Source organism: Rhinatrema bivittatum, chromosome 1 (assembly GCF_901001135.1).
Source record: "Rhinatrema bivittatum chromosome 1, aRhiBiv1.1, whole genome shotgun sequence".
Lineage (NCBI taxonomy): Eukaryota > Metazoa > Chordata > Amphibia > Gymnophiona > Rhinatrematidae > Rhinatrema > Rhinatrema bivittatum.
The window spans coordinates 713,661,380-713,684,498 of NC_042615.1; positions in this window are offsets into that span (position 1 = coordinate 713,661,380).

A 23,119-nucleotide genomic window follows, 5' to 3' on the forward strand; every position below is an offset into this window, starting at 1 on the left:
CCAATTTCTGCCAATCGGTTTATAAGTAAAGAATGATTAATAGTGTCAAAAGCGGCACTCATGTCTAAAAAGACAATAGCAGCAGCATCACCAGGATCAGAATGAAGTCTGATTTCATTTATTAATGACAAGCAGATTCTGTACTGAGATTGGTACAAAAACCAGATTGATTGGGATGTAAGACATTCGTCTTCTGAACAAAGTCAGTAAGTTGGTTAAAAACAGCTTTCTCAATGACTTTTGAAATTATTGGTAAATTAGAGATTGGTCTGCAGTTGTCCAAAACATTTGGATCTAAAGGTTCTTTTTTAAAATTTGGATTAACTCTTGAAATCTTTAACACATTTGGAAAACAACTACTAGACAATGATCTATCAATCAAGTGAGTGATAGGCTCAAAAAGAGAAAGCGAAGGATCCAACAATACCTTTGAAGGGAAAGAATCTGAAATTGCTGTAGTGAGATGAAGAGATTTTAAAAGAGAACTTACACCAACACTATTAATTTGATTAAATGAAGCAAACCAAGAAACAACAGAACTAGTTGTTTCTGATAGACTAGTTTTATCAGATATAGAATCAATAGGAAAAGAGGCACAAATGTTTTCCGCTTTTTCAGAGAAAAATGAAGCAAAAGCATTTGTTGAGAGATCACTATTTTCAGAAGGAGAAAGAAAAGATTGAGCAGTTAATTTACTTACTATCTTGAATAATAGATGCACTCGCTCTTACACACACACACATTGCCCCATCTTCTTATACACATACTCCCATCTCCCCAACTCTTTCTCACACACACTCCTTCCATGTCCTCTCTCATACACACACACACACACACTATGAGGATCCATTGTCAACTTCACCTCTGACCTGAAGGTTACACTGTGAGCTGCTTGGACTACCTATCTAGTCCTCTCAGCTCTGTATTTCTCACTCCCCACCCCCACCCCAGCAGCCATCTTGTTTCGTGCCTAGTCATGTATTTATTTATACTCAGGCTTTTCCTCAGTTTCCAGAGCTTAGTACTGCTCCTGGTCTTTGTACTCTAGCTCTGTGTTTGTTGCCTAAATCCAGAAGTCTTCTTCATCTCTTGTTTCTTTAGTGTTCCTACTTGACCTGATTTTGTTTTAATTAGATTTGATTTATTGATTTATTACTCGACTCTAAAATTTCAATAAAGGCAACTTCCAGTTAAAACATTAATAAAATAAAATAAAATACACATACAATACAAAGACATAAAAATGAGAAACCAAGCCTAGTATTGCAGATAGGCAGGCTATATATTTAAAAATAAATAATAAAAATATTTTACATAAAAAATAAATAAAATAGCTTCAAGACAAACAATCATTGGATTAACATAATCTATAAAAAAAAATTTTCTCATCAGATACAATAAAACTGTTACTCGTGTAAATTCATGTAACAGCTATGAAGCATCATACAGAAGAAATAAATAACACAAATGCACAGGCAAGTATGACTCCTGAAAAAGATGTTTTCAACAATTTTTAAATTGTGTTAAATCAATTAATAATAGTAGAAATTCCAGAAGCTGATTCCAGATAATAGGCCATGCCACCAAGAAGGCATAATCCCTTACTTCAGTAAGATGTGCCAGTTTAGGTGATGGAACCTCTAATAAGCCTTTATTAGCTGATCGTATTGAAGGTTTGCAAATGTGAAGAATTAAATTAAGCTAGATAGGAAACATCATGTAGAGTAGTTTATGTATTAATAACACCACCTTATATTTTAATCACCAAAAATTTGGAAGTCATTGAAGATTAGCCAATACAAGCAAGATATGCTCAGCCTCCTTCATGTTCCTAGTTTCCTGGTCAGCTCCTGCATTCTGCTGTATTCTAGCTTCTTGTTTGTATCAGGGGCTACCCCTATTCTTTATGCCTCAGCAACCACCAGCACCTTAGGACAATTTGAGGGGAAGGTAGTTGGTATAGGTAGAAGATGCCTAGCTTCTCTGTTTTCACTATCAGCAATCTAGATTTGCCTCTCCAGACATTAAGCTGCTTATTCCTCTTGCAACTTACAGATGATACACATCACATCAAGCTCTTGCCAATATGGACCCCACCAATTTGGTTACATGTTTGAAAGCCCAGGGTAAGTTCCTGAGAGAGCTGAACCAATGCCAGGAGGAGCAGAATCAACACTTGGGAGAGCAAAACCAAAGCTTTATAAGCCTATAGGAGTAAGATAATGCATTTGCCTGGAACTTTCACTGAAGGGCCTTCTAGATTACAGACATAGCAAATGCTTCCTTCTGCTTCTGTACTTCCTGCACTGTTGAGCATATGCTTATGGAGCCCCAGATGGAAATCCCTCTGTGCTTTTCTAGAGATCCAAAGTCCTGCCAGGGTTTTCTGTATCAGTGTGCTATAGCCTAGACCAGTGATGGTGAGCTCCAGTCCTCAAGTGCCACAAACAGGCCAGGTTTTCAGGATATCTACAATGAATATTCATGAGAAAGATTTGCTTACAATGTAGATATCCTGAAAACCTGGCCTGTTTGTGGCACTCGAGGACAAAAGTTTACCATCACTGGCCTAGACCCTGTAAGTCTCCTGTTTTCCTGACCATAAGTCAATAGTGGCATACATAATATCACTACTGACTGGTGAGGCCCTGGCATGGACTTCCCCATTTTGGAGAACAGACAACTCTCTTGGATTTTGGACTGTTATGCTTTTGTCTCTGCATTTAAATACATTTTTGACCATCCAGGTCACTTAATTTCAACTTCTACCTCCCTTCTTCACATGAAGCAAGGGATCCATACTGTTGGGTATTACTTTGTGGCATTCCAGAAGGTCACAGCAGAGACAGGCTAGAACAAGGATGCCCTTCTTGCAGCCTTCTGGAATGGATTAGTAAATCGCATCAAGGATGAGCTGACTTGCCTTGATCTTCTTGTGTCTACTCATGGATGCCTGTATTCATGATTGGCAAGCAGAGATTCAGCCTTGAGCATTACACCCCAAGCAGTCCTGTGGGCCAACCCTATTCTACCACTTGAAGTGCCTATGGAACTGGACTTTATTGGCATTCACATTTCCCTAATGGAGAAAGATCACAGGAAATGGCTGGGGCTTCATTTCTATTCTGCTGGCATCAGACACTTGGTTAGAAATTTCCACATATAACCAGGTCTGGTCAACATTCATTACCAGCATCCCAGGAGCAGATTCCTTTGGACTTTGTTGATGTTTCTCTTGATCATATGGCCTAGCATCTCTAAGTTTCAGTCTCCTTGTGTTGGCCATCAGGATCAGTGGAGATCTTTGCCCTTATTGACCACAGGGCAATCAGACCCAATCCTGCACCAGTCTCCGTTATCACTATTGATGGTCAGCCTGTGAATTAAGGAGAGGCACAAGCTGTCACAGTGGACCTGAATTTACTAGTAGGCATGTGCACTCCCAAACCCTTTCACTTTGGGTCCTTGAATTGCCTTCCTGAATGGTTCTCCTGGTGTTACCAAGGCTTCAGTTACATAACCCATTCATTGACTGGCATTCAGGACATATTGTATCTTGGTCTCCTTCTTGCTTCTCTTTTTGTGATCTGGACCCAGTATCTATAGCTTCCACCAGGCCTTCCAATGCATTTTTGCAGATGTTTTCAGCAGAAAGCAACCAGAGATGCTCCCTAGACATCAGGAGTATGATTCTAGCATTGACCTGCTTCCTGGAACCATGATGCCACATGGCTGGACATACCCCTTATAAGGCCCAGAAATTAAGTCCATGTCCGAATATATTCAGGCAAATCTGACTCAAAGCTTCATTTGACTGTCAAAATCCCCTGCTGGCACAGGATTTTTATTTGTACAAAAGAAGGATGGATCACTTAGGCCCTGAATGGACTACTGGAGCTTCAATAGGATCACAGTTAAGGAATATTATCCCCTGCCACTAATTCTGAACTCTTTGACAGACTTCAGGCCTCCAAGATTTTTACCAAACTGGACTTGGTGGGGGACCTATAACCTCATTCGGATCCAACAAGGTGACAACTGGAAGACTGCCTTCAAAACCAGGGACAGTCACTACGAGTATACAGTCATGCTCTTTGAATTTTGTAAAGCTCTAGCCATATCCCAAACCTTTGTCAATGTTGTCTTTTAAGACTTCCTCTCTTTAGTATGTAATGGTCTACCTTGACAACATCTTGATACTCTCCACAGGCCTGGCCACCCATAGGCAACAGGTAGTAAAGGTCCTTTCTCCACTTTGCCAGCACAGCTTTTTGTCAAGTTTGAGAAATGTGTTTTTGAACAGAATGAAGTGGACTTCTTGGAATATGTAATTTCATCTTGAGGTTTTGAGATAGACCTGGATAAGTTGGCTACAGTAGTTAATTGGACAGTACCTTTGAGTCTCAAGGCACTCCAATGTTTTCTTGGATTTGCTATTATCAGTGCTTCATTCAAAGCTTCTCCAAGGCAGTGCTTCACTTATGGCACTTAGGTAAGTGGAGCTACTACCCCCAAGCTCAGTGAGTTTTCAAAGAACTGAAGCAACTCTGCATCAGCTCCAATCCTGCATCACCATGATCCAGCCAAGCTTATCATCTTACAAGTAGGTGCCTCCAAGGTTGGCACAGGTGCAGTCTTGTCATAAAGATCTGACCTGGATTCTCAGTTCCTTTCCCAAAAATTCTCTCCTGTGGAATGCAACTATGATGGGGGAAACCGAGAACTTCTTGCCATTAAGTGGGCCATTGGAAGACAGGAGACACTTGCTGGTCTGATTACAATACTTATGAATCATAAGCATTTATATTGAGACCACAAAATGTCTGAAACCCCAGCAAGCCTTATGGGCTATGTTCTTTGCTCACTTTCAAGTTCATTATCTCCTATCATCCTGGCTTGAAGAATGTTAAGGCCGACATTGTCACAACAGTTTTCCTTTGAATAAACTCCTGAACCTTGCAAAAAAAAAACAAAACATTATACCAGCCTTCAGGATCATTACAAACATAGACAAGACTGATATGATGGAGAAAATTTGCCTGCAGTATTCAGTCCAGGAACCTCCTGTAGAATTTCCCATCGAGTGTGCTTTCATTCCAGACACTTGCCAACCAGATGTTCTCAAATAAGGACATGATTCCAAACTCTCTGGAGATTAAAAAAAACCTTTTAAACTGATTTCCAGGATCTTCTAGCTTTCCTTCCACATGGATTATATGATTTACCTCTTGGCCTGTCCAGTATGTAATAGAATCAAGGACCCTCATATGCCAAACCTTCAGGTAAATTGCACCTGCTTCTAATTCCTTCTGCACTGTGGACTCGTCTCTCTGCAAATTTCATCATGGACCTTCTGATTTTTGCTGACTGTATTTCCATCTTAGTGGTAGTAGACTGTTTTTCTAGAATGGCACACTTTGGGCTGGATATTCAGAATTACACGAGCACGTAGATTTGTGCGTGCAACCTGGTGCGCACAAATCTATGCCATATTTTATAACATGCGCGCGCAGCCGCGTGCATATTATAAAATCTGGGGTTGGTGTGCGCAAGGGGGTGCACACTTGTGCACCTTGCGTGCACCGAGCCCTAGGGGAGCCCCGATGGCTTTCCCTGTTCCCTCCGAGGCTGCTACGAAATCGGAGCGGCCTCAGAGGGAACTTTCCTTCCGCTCCCCCCACCTTCCCCTCTCTAACCCACCCCCCAGCCCTACCTAAATCCCCCTGCCTTTGTTGTCCTATTTAGGCAGGCGTTAACTTGCGTGCTCCAGCCAGCTGCTGGCGCGTGATTCCCCCAGTCCCCGCCCCCAGATCGGTGCCCTGTCCATGCCCCTGCCCCCTTCCCACCCCTTTTTCAAAGCCACGGGACATGTGCAGCGCCGAGCCTATGCAAAATAGGCTCAGCGCGCACAGGAGGTGTTTTAAAGGGTTACGCGCGTAACCCTTTGAAAATCCGCCCCTCTATTTCCATCTCTAAGCTTTGTTTTAAAAGGTTCATGCTGACTTTAATAAATTGTGAGTATGCAGCAACTTAGAGATTTCATTATTCTATGAGCAAAAGTTTAACTGTTGTGCTCTGTTTTATGTTCCTTGCCCTGACAAAGCTGAAATGTGAAATGCTAGCCAATGTCATCAAATCACCGGTGTTTAATACACAGCGGGTCAAGTCAGTATAGCGGTTTCCAAGCTCATGATATCAAAAGTGTCCTCTGTTTGGAGCAAAGTGAAGATTGAAGTGAAGATTGCCTGGAAAATGTCTTCTTAAGTTAAGTGTTTTTTTATGATATAGAAAAAAAGAAAAAAATAGAAAAATATCACAATTAGTTAAAAAAAGATATGGACAGACTTGAGGTTTTCGACCTATGATTAAAATGCATGCATCCATTGCTTTATAGCTTATACATATTTTTCTCTGAGGTCTTTTCCTCCTTTTCATTGAAATTCAGCGATGAGTCCTGCATGTATTCAATGACAAGCTGACAATGGAGATTGGTTTGTTTGGAATAGATGGAAGACACCTATTTTCTCTGTTTTCACCATCAACTAACTGGATTTCCTCTCCAGACATTAGACCACTCTTTCTGGGGTAACCTATAAATGATAAACATTACATACACACACCCCCTTCATCTTCCTCAAAACACACACACTCCCCCTACCTGTCCCCCATGCACCTCTCTCAATCTTCTCTCACCCCCTCATCTCAGGCTAGACTCCTCACATTCTCCTCCAGCTCTTTTCTCACTCCCTCCTTTTCTTGTCCCAGCCCCTTTAAATTCACAATCCTCTCACCTTCCCCTTGCTGATTCTAACTCTGTCAACCCCCATTCCCCTGCTGATCTGAACAGCAACAGTCCAGATCAGCAAAAGGAAGAGGAGAGTGTCTATGCCTCAGGAGATGTTCTTATCTGCCATCCAGAGCCTGATTGCCATTTTGAACCATGTGGAACAGGCTGTGCAGTTTAAAGCAGCTATTTGCCTATTAGGTTCCCAACTGGCAGAGGAGAAATATATGATACTAGTCGCTGCCAATCACTGTCTCCTACTGGTGTGTAAGTGCTGGTGGATTGGGTAGGAGGAGGGGGGGAGAGAAGGAGGAACGTGGGCTTGTGTACACCCATGCGCACATGCCCAGCTAGCATCTGCTTCCAGGACCCAGGACCCAATCTTTCATGATATTGCAGGAGATTACATAATCGAGTGGTGATGGCTAAATCGTACAGCTCTTGCCATTACTGCAGAATCACAGGAGACCTCTGGCTCTGACCATAACAGACATTTATCACAGCATACATCAATTCATCAGAAATCACTAGTTGGGAATGTCCATAGTAATATAAAAACACATGCTTTAAATTTCTCTATCATTATGCAGTTGTACTGTACATTGGTATTTCACTGCAAAAAGGCATGTTGTACCTAAACAGAACAGTGGGATATAATTTAGTTAAAGAATATGATCAACTGAATGTCTAGTTTTATAAGAAAATATCATTTTACATTATGAGGAAATAATTGATGGTTTTACAAATCTGTTTATAACCACAGCAGAGTCTAGTAGACACATTTGTGGTGGGGAATGTGGCATTTTGTGAGATGACAAATGGCATGGCTGGTATTACTTTCATTAAAACTGAATGAAGTCATCCAAGCATAGGATTTAATGAATGCGTGTCAGCTGTGCCTGGCAATTTCAGAGAACACTTCAAACAAGGGGATTCCATCTCACTAGTGGAACATTCCAACCGCTCAAAGATTTGTCAATCAGATTTTGCAGTATATTGAAACGCTTATTTAATCCAAAATCAAGCAATCTGTATAAAGACCAAGAGCCCTGAGGTCAATATTCAAAGCCATTTAGATGGATAACTCAAACGTTTTCCATCTAAATGGCAAGTTTCTGAATATTGAGCTACTTATCTAGCTAAAATCTAGTTGGACATAAAAGAGAAGTTCCAAGGGCATTTCTGTGAGTGGTTTAGTTATCCAGCTAACTTAACCAAATTTCAGTTCTATCTGGCTATATTAGCTCGATATCTTTAGACCTGTTTCGGACCAGGACTAAAGTTATCCAGTCTTGTGTGGCAAGATAACTTCAACTGAATACCTTCAAAAGACTTCCAAGTAAGTATCACTGTAAAAAAACAAACATAGTAAAGGGCCTATGGCCCATTTCTCTCCCCCCACAAAATCTCATATATGGCTCAAGTCATGTACCTCCCACCACCTAATCCCTTCTTAAATTTAACAAAAATATTCCAGGTTCTGCTGATCCCCCCCCCCTTGCAATGTTAATGTGCTGCACCGTCCCACCCCCATTCCCCCCAAAACGTAAAAATCCCTACCAGGAGTGGAGCAGGAACATTCTTTCCCTGCTGAGCTCTCAGCAGGGATTTCTGGGTTTCGGAGGAATGGGAAGAGGGTCTAGCGGGTGCGGCATGGTAGATTAAGTCTGTGGGGGGGGGGAAGGGTCTGTGAGCAGCGCAACATTATAATATTAATAGAACCGAGGAAGGGGGCATGGGAGGCCACGAGAGGACTGCAGAAAATTTTTGTTAAAGAAGGTATTAGGGGGTGGAAAGTACATGGCCCGACAGGGCCATATATGAATTTTTTTTTTTTTTTTTGGGGGGGGGGAGGGAGAGAAATGAGCCAGAGGCCCTTTACTACTTCTTTTTTTTTTTTTTTTTTTTTTTTTTTTTAACAGCACTACTTTACCAGATATCTTTTGAAGGTATTTGGTTAAGTAGAAAATTATCTGGGCACTCAAGGCCAAATAACTAAAACAATTAAGCAGTTATATTCAAACATAGCCAGTTAGGTTTTATAAATTATGCAACTACATGTAATCGGATCACAATAGGCGAGTATATTCAGCAGGATGTTTATCCCGCTGATTATCCAGGACAAGTTATCCGGCTAACTTTAGCTGGATAACTTGTCCACTGACCTGCTTACTGAATATATATGGACTTCCCAAATGTTGACAGATGTTCTACTTAAACAAAGAGTGAGATTTGTCCCTTTTTAAATCATGGTTCCATTATTAACAACATCACTGAATAGAAAGTGCTAATATACAAAGAATATGATGTCAGATAAGTATCGTAATGCTCATCTAGGCCGCCTAGAAATATTGCTATGTTACTTGCAGCCATACCACTATAAGTATTCATCATGTATTATCTTGGAAGCTAAAACGGTCAGGCCTGGCTAGCACTTGGAAAGGAAACCTCCAAGAAATGATAGGTGCTGTGGAACGTGGTCTTGGAGGCTCTGTAGTGGTGGTCAGTTTTCTCTATAAAAGCCAGTACAGAGCCCTATAATCTAGTTAGGCACACTATGCTGCTGAGAGTACAGACAAGTTGCTAAACTGCTGACTTTGATCTGAACATTAAAGATACTCTGGCAGTTTTGTAAGCGTAGGGATGATAATCATCGTGGAATGGCCAAATTCCAAAATAAGATGAAAGAGTGCAACCTGATGAAATTCCCCCCATGCATACAATTCTAAATAGCCTCAGAAATGACTCTGCCCCTTTGTCTGACGCATGCATCCCCCATTAAGCACTGTACAGAGCTTCGGATAAAAGTATAGCAGAAATGAAATAATATTTGAGAATTACTGACTCATAATTATAAAGTAAATGCTATGCAATGCCTTATTGCAGTTTCTGGTGTCTTGGAAGATAACATGATAAAACACTGCTCCATTGCCTGCATGCAGGAGACAGAGATTGATTAGCCTGAATACATTACCCAGCATGGTTTTCAGCTTTCATATACTGTTCAAGATAATAGTAAAGAGAGAGAAGTGTACTGGAATGGAAACGGCTCTGAATTCCAAATATGACATTCCCCGTTTATGCATACAGTCAGCTGTAAAAGGTGCTGCAATAATGATGAACCTTGGCTTTGAAAAAAGAGAGAAATATCCTTTAGGCTTGGCTCTCCCAAACTGGGAACTTGCAAATTTTTTTGGCAGAGAATTGTCAGTGTTGGTAAATAAAAAAATAATCATATTCGCTGTTTAAATAACAGAGGCCCTCTGTATCTTGGGAAAAAAACTACACTTTATTTTGGCTGACCCCCCTCCCCATCAGCATTGCATAATACAGTATAAGATTTATTACCATATGGATGACCCTTATTATCCCTTTCCCTTTACGCAGATCTGCTCTCAAGATATCACCAGCATCTGAAATTGAGCATAGCAAGTACACTGAGCATGATCACACTGTGATGTCAACTAGAACTAAGGGAAAAACCTGCACTTTATTCATCACACTACCTCATTTATACACAGAGAGGATAATTTTTATAACTGTGTGGAGAAGGCTAAGTCTGCATGTAACTTGTGCAAGCAGACTTTGGCCAAAATATTCAAAGCAAACTTATGCATATTTTTGCTTTCAAAATGCTTTGGGTATAATTGGCCCAGTTTGTGCACAGATTACAATGAAAAAGCATGCACTTAAATCATAATCCCATCCCCCTCGAACATCTCTCCTCAATGAGTGTAAAAATATGCAGAAAACCAGGTTACACATGTCCTTTTAGGCACACAGAGCCCTGATCTATTTTGTTAAGAGCCTTTAATGCATATAAAACCAAATATTATGTGCATAGATGGCTTTGAGAAACAACCTCATAAATTTCATATGAATCAGTGCGAAAGCAGATAATGAAGGGATATCTGGTATTCAATAAGGATGTGAATCGTTTTTGAACTATTAAAATTATCGTCAGATAATTTTAAAATCATCATAAATCATCAGAGTGCACGATACAATACAAATGCCCCCGATTTATCGTCATAAATCGTCCTAAATCGTTAAATAGGGCATGGGAATTATTTGGGGGAGGGCGGGAAAAACGGCACACCAAAACAACCCCTAAACCCACCCTGACCCTTTAAAACCAATTCCTTACCCTCCCCCACCCTCCCGAACCCCCCAAAATGTTAAATTACCTGGTGGTCCAATGGGGGGGGTCTCGGCGCGATCTCCCACTCTAGGGCCATCAGCGCCATTTTGCCTGCCACTAATTAAAATGGCGCCGATGGCCCAATAAAAAAAAAAACCCACCCGACCCTTTAAATCGACCCCCCTTAGCCTCCCCCACCCTCCCGACCCCCCCAAAACCTTTTAACATTACCTGGTGGTCCAGGGGGGCCTCGGGGGACGATTTCCCGTTCCCAGGCATCAGCTGCACTAAAAACAAATGGCGCCGATGCCCCTTTGCCCTTACCATGTGACAGGGTATCCGTGCCATTGGCCGGCCCCTGTCACATGGTAGGAGCACTGGATGGCTGGCACCATCTTTAAAGATGGCGCCGGCCATCTTTACTCATCAGCCCCTATTATATAATAGGGGCTGATGAGTAAAGATGGCGCATGGTAGGAGCACTGGATGGCTGGCACCATCTTTAAAGATGGCGCCGGCCATCTTTACTCATCAGCCCCTATTATATAATAGGGGCTGATGAGTAAAGATGGTGCCGGCCATCCAGTGCTCCTACCATGTGACAGGGGCCGGCCAATGGCACGGATACCCTGTCACATGGTAAGGGCAAAGGGGCATCGGCGCCATTTTATTTTAGCGCAGCTCATGCCTGGGAACGGGAAATCGTCCCCCGAGGCCCCCCTGGACCACCAGGTAATGTTAAAAGGTTTTGGGGGGGTCGGGAGGGTGGGGGAGGCTAAGGGGGGTCGATTTAAAGGGTCGGGTGGGGGTTTTTTTTAGCGGCGCGGGCCTCCCTAAAAAAAAAAATTAGCGATGTGAATTGGAATCGGAAACGATTCCAATTCACATATCTTAATGATCAGATTCCCCCCCCCCCCCAGGCCGAACCTGATCAAGACAATCTGGCACACGATTCACATCTCTAGTATTCAATACTAGGGATGTGCAGAAGGAAAAAAATTGTTTTGTTTCGTTTTTTGTTTCGCCAGGACCCAAATACGTTTCATTAGTTTCATAGGGGGAAAAACCAATTTGTTTATTAATTTCATTCATTTTTTGCTTCCCATTAAAGTCAATGGGGGAAGTATTTGCAGCCTATTTTTGGCTGCAGAATTGGGATTTTCTTATCAATTCTGATGAAACTTCTGGGGAGCAATCATTAGAATGAGAAAAGAGCTCCAAGGTACTTAGACTGTGGCAAAGTGGCACTAAAGTGGCATGAATAGCCTAAGGCATTGTAAAGGGGCAAAATAGTACCAGAAGTGGCAAGAGTGCTTTAACAGAGGTGCAAAGCAGCACTGAGAGTGTCAAAAACACAACACAGCTTCAAAAGAGAGCACCGATAACAGTTGAATGAACCCTCGAAGGCAGCACGACAGGCAAAGTGGCAAGACAAGTGGCATCAACATCCTACAGCACAATGAAGGGGGAACATAGCAAGCAGAAAGAGTATCAGAAAGAACCACAAGGCGCCAATAAAGGGACAAAGCAGCAGAAAGACTAGCACCAACACACTGAGGAACCATGTTAGTGGCAAGAACACCACAAGGAGTAGAGTGAGTCATCTGGTGTATGGCAGCAAGGCAGAGTGGCAGAAAGTTGATAGGGGCAAGACAGGATGGCAGAGCGAAGGTAGTCTGGTCCCTGTGGTTTTGATAGTGGCAAGACAGGTTGGCCACGGGAAGAGTTCCCTTTCCTTTGTGCAGGAAAGGGCTCCCTATAATGTGTTTCGCCCTTAGAGTGTGGTGGTTCTGTTGGCATCTAGTAAGCTTTCGCTGGTCTTTTAAAATCTGGTGGACGTAGCAGATATACAAATGAGAATTTTGAAGGCTGAGGCGGAGGAGGTTTCCATGTCAACAGCGGTTCTGGTTCCACATGGATCAGCAGGTACTAAGAGATGGGCTACACCTGGGGAGAGTTCCCTTTCCTTTGCGCAGGAAAGGGTTCCCTGAAATGGGTTCACCCCAGAGTGGGACCTAAGCCTTCAAAGTGTGGCAATTCGACGTGGAAGAGGTTTCCATATGAACAGTTCAACATGGGTCAGCGGGTACTAAGAGATAGGCTACACCCGGGGAGAGTTCCCTTTCCTTTGCACAGGAAAGGGCTCCCTAGAATAGGTTCGCCCCAGAGTGGGGCCTAAGCCTTCAAAGTGTGGTGAGTCGATGTGGAGGAGGTTTCCATGTGAACAGCGATTCTGGTTCAACATGGGTCGGCGGGTACTAAGAGAAAGGCAGGCTACACCTGGGCAGAGTTACCTTTCTTTTGTGCAGGAAAGGGCTCCCTGGAATGGGTTTGCCCCAAACATGTGGTGGTTCCATTGCCATTTAGTGAATACCCAGAAGCTATTAACTGTACTTTTGCACTTCAGCTGATGACAAAGGAACTTGAAGAGCTCTCAGAAATAAGAAAACTGCTATTCAAGTCCAAATCTACAATATCAACCTATGTTGACTTTGTACCCTACACAGTGCCTCCGTAAACTATGAGAACAGAGAGGATGAACTAGAGTGCAACTACCACCAGTTTTCTATAGTACTAGAAACATTAATGTTGGCACCTAAGAAAGATTTAGGGAAAATGGCCCATATTATGAAGGTCATGAAAACTATTGAACATATGAAATATGCAAGCTCCAAACAAATATCTTAAATAAGCTTTTTATGTTCTTAAATTCCAAATGTTGAAAAACAGGAAAAAGAATATTCTGTAAAGATGTGATGCACAAATACATGAAACTGAAATTAGATATACTAGAACTAAACTCAGACAGGCACAGCATTTGAGGTCAGACCCTTGTAGTGACGTAAGGGATGGACAGTGGACAGACAGGCACAGCGTTTGAGGTCAGGCCCTTGTAGTGACATAAGAACTGGACAGACAGGCACAGCGTTTGCGGTCAGGCCCTTGTAGTGACATAAGGGTTAGACAGACAGGCACAGCATTTGAGGTCAGGCCCTTGTAGTGACCTAAGGGCTGGATGGGCAGGCACAGTGTTTGAGTTGAGGTACATGTGCTGATATTATCTGGAGCATATGAGGCAGTTGGAGCTGCTCCAAGGTTTTAAATTGCTTTTATTCATCTTGCCATTCACAGAGAAAATTTGGAAACCCAACCAAAGGCAGGTTTATTTTCAAAAACACTAGCATTTCTATCAACTCTGGTGCCAGCTTGAGCAGTGAGAGCTCATGATATCCCCCTGTCATTGAAAATACACGTTCACTGGACACACTGGTTGGTGGACATGACAGATATCGCTGAGCCACTTTGGCTAGGTGTGGCCAGACAGTGGATTTGTATGCCCAATAGGGATGTGAATCGTGTCCTCGATCGTCTTAACGATCGATTTCGGCTGGGAGGGGGAGGGAATCGTATTGTTGCCGTTTGGGGGGGTAAAATATCGTGAAAAATCGTGAAAAATCGTGAAAAATCGAAAAATCGCAAAACCGGCACATTAAAACCCCCTAAAACCCACCCCCGACCCTTTAAATTAAATCCCCCACCCTCCCAAACCCCCCCAAATGACTTAAATAACCTGCGGGTCCAGCGGCGGTCCGGAACGGCAGCGGTCCAGAACGGGCTCCTGCTCCTGAATCTTGTTGTCTTCAGCCGGCGCCATTTTCCAAAATGGCGCCGAAAAATGGCGGCGGCCATAGACGAACACGATTGGACGGCAGGAGGTCCTTCCGGACCCCCGCTGGACTTTTGGCAAGTCTCGTGGGGGTCAGGAGGCCCCCACAAGCTGGCCAAAAGTTCCTGGAGGTCCAGCGGGGGTCAGGGAGCGATTTCCCGCCGCGAATCGTTTTCGTACGGAAAATGGCGCCGGCAGGAGATCGACTGCAGGAGGTCGTTCAGCGAGGGTTCCGGCGCCTCGCTGAACAACCTCCTGCAGTCGATCTCCTGCCGGCGCCATTTTCCGTATGAAAACGATTCGCGGCGGGAAATCGCTCCCTGACCCCCGCTGGACCTCCAGGAACTTTTGGCCAGCTTGTGGGGGGCCTCCTGACCCCCACGAGACTTGCCAAAAGTCCAGCGGGGGTCCGGAAGGACCTCCTGCCGTCCAATCGTGTTCGTCTATGGCCGCCGCCATTTTTCGGCGCCATTTTGGAAAATGGCGCCGGCTGAAGACAACAAGATTCAGGAGCAGGAGCCCGTTCCGGACCGCTGCCGTTCCGGACCGCCGCTGGACCCGCAGGTTATTTAAGTCATTTGGGGGGGGTTCGGGAGTGTGGGGGATTTAATTTAAAGGGTCGGGGGTGGGTTTTAGGGGGTTTTAGTGTGCCGGCTCACGATTCTAACGATTTATAACGATAAATCGTTAGAATCTCTATTGTATTGTGTTCCATAACGGTTTAAGACGATATTAAAATTATCGGACGATAATTTTAATCGTCCTAAAACGATTCACATCCCTAATGCCCAATATGGCAGCGGATCTGTCTGCATGTCCTCTATGGGCTCTGTGAGATACCGTGTCATTGACATTTGTGCTGGTGTCTCATTTGCTTGGGTGGGCTGAGAGTCCTTCTTGCCAGCTGCTTTCACTCTAGACCATTCCAGAACAGATGCTTTATTAGGGGCAACATGGCTTTGGCGTACTGAAGTGGAGGAGGAAGTACTAGCTGTCGCTGACAGAGTGCTGCTCCTGCTTGGGCTTGCACTACTCTCTGAAATGCCTGCTGTTTCCTCCTCTGCTTCATGCCTAATCTGTCTCTGCCTATGGTGCTCCGGTTCATGGACTTTTACCAGCAGCAGGATCTTCACAAATGTGAGACAATCGGACTGTAGGGCAAGTTTCTTTTTCACACGGGGATCACAAACTGTGGCGAGCATGTATGTATGGTCTTTTGTCAAAGGTCTTAATCTCTCTTGCACCTGCTTCTGCAAAAAGTCAAGACAATGCAGCACCTCTGCTGTCATTCCCTCTTCCTGTTTAAAGCCCTCCAAATTTTCCTCCAGAAAATTAACTATAGGGATGATGTCAGCCAAGGTGGCACTTCTGTAACTCAGCTCCTCCATGGCATCCTTGAAGAGCTGCAGGATTTTTACCAACTGACTCATGATTAACCAATCATGATGCCCTAGGGGATTCTGCACACCTATGTCCATTTCCGCAGAAAGTTCATGAAGGGGTGTCTGCTGCTCCACTAACCTCTGCAGCATCATATATGTGGAATTCCACCCGGTGCCAATGTCTTGAATGAGACGCTTGTAAGGCATCTCCAAATCAGTCTGCTTTTGTCGGAGAACCTGCTCTGCTTCACACTTCTGTAGAAGTGCACTGCTATGTTCCTGCACTTCTGTATTAACGTATGCTAGTATTCATTCTCTTGGTGATTGGACTCCAACCCCAGAGTTGACTTCACTACCAGGTGCAGAGTGTGTGCAAAACATCGGATGTTCTGAAAGTTCCCCTCGGATATTGCCTTTACCATGTTTGCACCATTGTCTGTGACAAAGAACCCTGCCTGAAGATTTCTGTCTCGCTGGTGTAGCTGCCAGCCCGCCAGCACCTGTCTGATGCATGCTAGAATATTGGCTGAGGTATGGGCCTTGTCCGTCAGGTGGGTGTGCAGTAAAGCCCACCTCCACCCTGATACTTGTTCACTAATTGAGCTGCTGCCTGCCCCTGCTTCAGCCAGGTCCCACCAGTGTGCTGTCAGGGAGAGGTAAGAGTGTGCAGCTTTCATGGTGGTCCAGATATCACAGGTAAAATGCACACTCCCCTCTGCCTTAGCTAGCAGTGCTTGGATGTGACTGCGACACTGGTTGTACAGGCTGGGGATGACCTTTCTACTAAATGTGGTTCTGGAGGGGACTTTGTAATTTGGAACTAAGACCTTCAGCAAATGCTTGAAACCCACATTCTCCACTACCTGCAAGGGCTGGTCATCAAGGGCAATCATTTCCCCAATGCTCCTGGTTACAACTTTTCAGGCTGCTTGCCTCCTTCCCCGGGATAGCGTTACTAAACAGCACCCCATTTCCTCCATGGTGGGTTGTCGTTTCTGACATATGGCAGGGGGCTGCTGGCCTCTACCTGACTGCTATAAGGGGCTGAGGGTGTGGGATGACTCTGCTCCTTTTCAACCACTTTATGCTGCCTGGAAAAAGGGATCCCTTGACTGGTACTGCCACCATCCCCAGATGGCAGTACTGTTGGGTGTTGCTTCTGCATATGATGCATCAAGCCAAAATTAGTTAGATGTCCCATTTGCTTGCCTCTGCTAATAGCCCTGCCACAGTAATTACACTGAGCAAAAAGCGGGTCCTCCATCACTTTAAAGCGGCTCCAGATCACAGATTTCTTTCGTGATCCCTTCTCTATAGCCTTCGGGGTGGATGCTGGCACTGGAGTTGAAGTAGTGGGTGCACCCTGAGAAGCAATGCCAGGGGCATCAGTCACACTCTGTGCCTGCGCTGACTGCTCTTCCTCCTCATCATCTTCAGTTTCATGTCTCCCCTGCAGCACTGAGGTGCAGAACTAACTAATCTTCCTAAACCTTCTTCAGCTATTACTTCTTCCATTTCTGATTATCAGAATCCAACACAAGATGATTCTTCATCGGAATCAGAAGCAAACAGTGCCTGCGCTACATTTTCAATGCTAAGTTGAGTCTGCTGTCGCACTGCTGCTTTTGAGTCTCGCCCTTTTGTCTTGCATGACTCAGCCTCCCTTTCCCTCACCTCCAAATCTACAGGGTCAGAAACAGGTGGTGGCGGTGTATCATCTTTAAATTTCAGTTTTTTACGGATGGAACTGCCTGCCCCTCCAGAGACTTTAGATTGGAACAGCTCCCTTTTTAACTTTAATTGGGGACTGGCACTGCCTTTTGAAGTGCTTCCTCTGCCAGTCCCAATGACTCGACCATGTCTAGCTTTCCATGACATCATGGATTTAATATCACTGCCTACTAGGGATTTCAATTAAAAGAATTATTTCTTTATTGGTGACTGAACACCTCTGTACCAATATTGTGAGTGTGTAAAACTACACACACACACACACACACACACAGAGAGAGAGAGAGAGAGAGAAAAGACTGGAAGCCTGAGCAAGCCCAATTCCTACAAGTGATGCTGCTTGCTCTTTGAAAATACCAACTCCCAGACAGCCACTGTAACTCTCACACTATCTCCCACCCACACTCCCAAACCCTGCCTGCAACCTATCCCAGGAGAGTAAGATCAGCAGCAAAATGCCAATACTGGTAGCTTGTCTCAGTGGGAGACAGAGAGACAGTCTGAGTTCAAAAAAAAAAAAATTGGAGTAAAATAGCCTGGCTGGCACAGCAGCAAAAACAAACAAATATATTTTTCAATGGAAAATTCTATCAAAGTAGCAAGCACAAGCAGCAATAGCAATTGAATACAGATTTGAGATACTCAGACTAGCTCTGAGTAAAGCCACCTCCCCAGACAACACCCGAAAAAAAAGTGTGTGGCACTCCACGTGCTTAAGGTATAAATAGTACAGTGTTAGCAGGAACAGCATCACAGAGCAGAGCACTGAGAGCAGCGATTGGCTGCATTAGAAAAATGCTTAGCTCTGATAGGTTGCATTCTCGTCTCCTTGCCAACCTGTCTGACCCACTCTATGACAGAGCTGTGAGGTCACTTATGACTCACAAGAAAGGGCTGGTTTCTGCTATGGATACACCCACTTGGCCTTCTCCTATTTCAAATGGCCGCTAAGAAATCACTGTGAACCAAAAGAATGAAACTAATATGATATATTTCATTCGTGGGGGATCACCAGGCATTTTGCGAACCCACGAATCAAATGAACAGGGACTTATGCATTGCGGATTGCACATTCATTGGAAACGAATGCACATCCCTATTCAATACTTGGTTGAGAAAATATCTGTATATCTGTATAGACATTACAAAGTTTGTTCTGCAAATATTTGGAAAGACTGACAAATTAGAAGTAGAAAGAAATATTGTCTCATACTCATTGAACTTTGCATTGTCCTCAGTCCCTTATGACCAGCACCAACCAAGAAGAAAAGAAAGCCTTGTATCGAAAGCAAAAATCTTTCTTTTATTAGTTTTATTACATTGTTTTGATATTATTTATTCTTTTACCATCTTAGATTAATATTATGTATATTGTTTAAGCCATTTGATATCTCTGATTTAACCTGTCTTATGATTATTTTATTTGTTCTTAAACATTTTTTAACAATGTAAAGCATTATAAGTTAGAATGATAGTATATAAAAGTTTCTAAATGCCAGAACAAACATTACCTCCAATTACAAAAATGTATTATTTACTAGAGATGTGTTTCAGCTGAACCTTTCGGTTCGGCCTTCGTTATCAGCCTGCCATGGGAAATTTTGGTTTCCTGCGGTTCGGGCCTTTTTTTTATTCGTCCGCCCCGAATTTTGGGTTAGCACATGCTAACTCCCGTTAGCGCGCTAACCCCGAAAAATGGAATTTCCTGAAATTTCTGGGAAATTTCCTTTGTTTTTTGGGGTGGCCAAAACAGGACAAATGCACATCCCTACTATTTACCACCATTCAAGAAAAAATCTATAGAGGGTCAGAATACTCAAGTTTTGTCACCTCTGAATGTTTCTGAGATCTCAGAAACTTCTGATACTGATTCAGCCCAATCTGCAGCTTTAATTCGGATAGAATCTGGATCCTGAGAATGTATTTTAGGCATCGTACCAAATTGTTTCTTCGATTGAAAGTTCAAGTGTTTCCAGACTTGGTAAAAAATACTCAAAAGAGGAGGAAACAGTTTCTTATAATGAGACCAAGAGTATTACAATGGGTGCTTTATTTCTCTTAAAGTTCCCATGTCAATTCCTCATTAAATATAGAGATGCTACATATATTTTTTTCACCCGTCTCAACTCTCTAAATTTCTTTCTGATAGAATCTCTTCTTCAACTGAAATATCTTTATCTGATGCTGTATAACCTTATATGACAGGGATTTTTCTTCCTTTAATATGCAGTTATTCCATATTAGCTAGTATTTCCTGTTTAATGTGTGGTCTCTCCAGTGTTGAGGACCTAGAACTTTGGCATTATTATTATTTTCTTAATTCTTTTTTTCTTTTCATTAAAGTGTTAAATATTTCTTATTGATAATGTCATTATAATTTTCCCTCTTTCAAGAATTTCCTTAAATGTATATCATTAAAAATGCACTAAAAAAAAAAAAAAAAAAAGTTTCTAAATAAATAAAATCTCTCCTTTCTACAAATCTTAAGCTTTGCTCTCCACTCTGGTCCTCCTACTGAGAACTGCAAGAGGAGATCAGAATACAGAGGGAAGAAGTATAGAGAGAAAAGAGAAGAGAGCCCAGCTCAGATACATATCTAGATCTCTATTTCTAGATACCTATATTTCTATATCCGTGGCATATTTCTAATAATGGGTAGGTATGATAGGCAGTGTGTAGAGTGGGAGAAGAGCAGCTAAGAGTTTCCCCAAATCAAAATGGAAAGGAAGGAAAAGGAGGATGTGAAGGGTTTGTGATAAATTAGGAGGGAAGGATCGGAGTGACTGGAAATATGGAAAGAAACTAGATGAGAGAGAGGATAATGGAGACTATTGAAGGAAGAAGGAGAAGAGAAGACTGCAGGAGTAGAAGAAAAGAGTGAGTTGAAATGACAATGGCTGAAATGACCCAAAACAGAAGGGGAGAAAAGGGGGGTTTATGGAAGGCTTGTGAGAAATTGGGAGGGTGAGGTTAGAGTTGAAGCTTTCTTTCCATGGAAAAAGTGTAATTCTTGCTCATAATTAAGACGTTTCAGATATTTAAAAGTCTGTATCATATCTCCCCTGTCCCTTCTCTCCTCCAGAATATACATATTTAGGTCCTTCAGTCTAATTTCATAAGGCTTCTGTTAAAGACTGCACACCATTTTGGTTGCCTTTCTTTGGATTGCTTTCATCCTGTCTCTATCCCTTTTGAGATATAGTCTTCTGAACTGAACACAGTACTCCAGGTGAGGCCTCACCAAAGACCTCTACAGGGGTATTATCATCTCCTTTTTCTGCTGGTTATGCCTCTTCTCCATGCAGCCCAGCATCCTTCTGGCCTTAGCAACTGCCTTGTCACATTACTTCTCTACTATCAGATAATCAGACACTATCATCCCAAGGTCTCTTTCCCAGTTTGTGCACATCAGTCTCTTGTTCCCATCACATAGAGCTCCTTTGGGTTTTTTCACCCCAAATGCATGACTCTGAGCTTCTTGGTATTGAATCCCAGCTGACAAACCTTCAACCATCCCTGGGCTTAGATCACTTTTATTCTCTCTTCTCCTTCAGATGTGTCCACTCTGTTGCATATCTTAATGTCATCCACAGAAAGATACACTTTTCCTTTTTGTTGAGATGTGGACCCTTGGCTCAGATGAGGTTGGTGCTACCTGCAGAGGAACCCCTGCAGGTCCTCTTTATCAGCAGGTGAAACTGGGCGGTGTGGAGACCAAACTGGACCTTTGCCAATACCAGCCCTCATTCCCCACAGGTTGAGCCCTTGAGTACCGGGGCTAGCTGGACTTAGGAGCGGGTCTCCAGTGACAAGGAATCCCACGACAAGAGGAGAAGATGGTCCACAGTCGAGGTAGGCAGAAATCAAGAGGCATGCAATGTTCCAGAGATCAGGGCAGGCAAGCAGAGGTCCAATAATGTTCCAGAAGTCCAGGTCTCGTACAAAGATCACAAGCATAAATCAATCCAAGGTAACAGAGTCAGGAGCAGCCACACGGAGAGAGGAACAGGAGTCAGGAACACGGCAACCAGCAGCTCCAACGGAGTTTGACCTCTTGCTGAGGCGTCTGATGGTTGCAAGGGCCGGGGTTAAATAGGACCCCAGGTCTGATGTCATCGAGGAAGGCTGCAGGCATTTTCCCATTGCTGGCCTTTTAAATGCAGAAGAGCAGTGTGCGTGCGTACCTAAGGAGCAGGCCGAAGGCTGCCTGCTGGTTGGTGTCCCAGTAGTGGCACAGGAGAATGCGGTGGGGCCAGAACTGGCTGAGGGCAGGAGGGTGCATCGGCGAGGATCCCTAGCCATGACGAGGGAACCAGAAGAAGTCCCCGCCAAGCTGATAAACGGAGCTGGATGCCTCACTGTGCGGCCAGCCCATGTAACACTTTTAACCTTTCCACTATGTCATTTACAAATATATTGAACAGAACCAACCCCAGAAACCATCTTTGAGGACCTCCACACTTAATTTTTATTTTGTTTTATGTTATATGTTATTTGTTTTTATATTGTGTATGTTATGCTGTAAACTGCCCAGAACAGATGTCTTGTAATTGGGAAGGTTAGAAATTACTGGGCCAGATTTTGAAAAGGTTACGCACGTAACCGGCCTTATGTGCGCCGGGCCTATTTTAAAGAGGCCCGGCAATGCACGTAAAGCCCCGGGATACGTGTAAGTCCTGGGGCTTTACAAAAGGGGCGGTGCGGGGGCGTGGCCAGAGGCCTCTGCACAGCTGCTGGGCCGGGGCACGCAACTTACCTCAGCCCCAGGGCTGAAGTAAGTTTTAAAACAAAAAAAAAGAAAGTAACAAAGGGAAGGGGAAAAGGTCAGGGGAGGTAAAGGAAAAGGGAAGGGGAGGTGGGGTGGGAGGGAACAGGGGAAGGGAGAGCGGCTCGGATAGGGCTCGGTACACGCAAGGTGCACAATTGTAGACCCCCTTGCACGCACCGACCCCGGATTTTATAACATGTTATAAAATCGGGCGTACATGTGCGTGCGCCGGGTAGCATGCACACATGTAGGCCGCGTGCGTATGTTTTAAAATCCGGCCCACTGTAAATTAAAATAAAACAAATAAATATACTTATGAGATGGGTGTAAATTCTGAAATACCCTTAACTCTGGATTTTTCCAAGAAAAAAAACAAATGAGACATATCAGCAAACACTTGAGATTCCCCCTTATCTTGCAAAATCTTTTGAGCAAATGGCAAATAATAATTTGAATATTACACTGACAAATACCATTCTCTAGATATTCCATTTTATTGTGCAAGAAGAGATAAACACTGAGTCTTTCATAGCAATATCTCTCTAGATTCTAATAATTCAACTTTCTGAGATAATAAAGATACCTGCTCTTGTGTGTTGTGCAAAGTAGTTGAAAGATCTTGCTGTTGAGACAAAAACATGCCAAT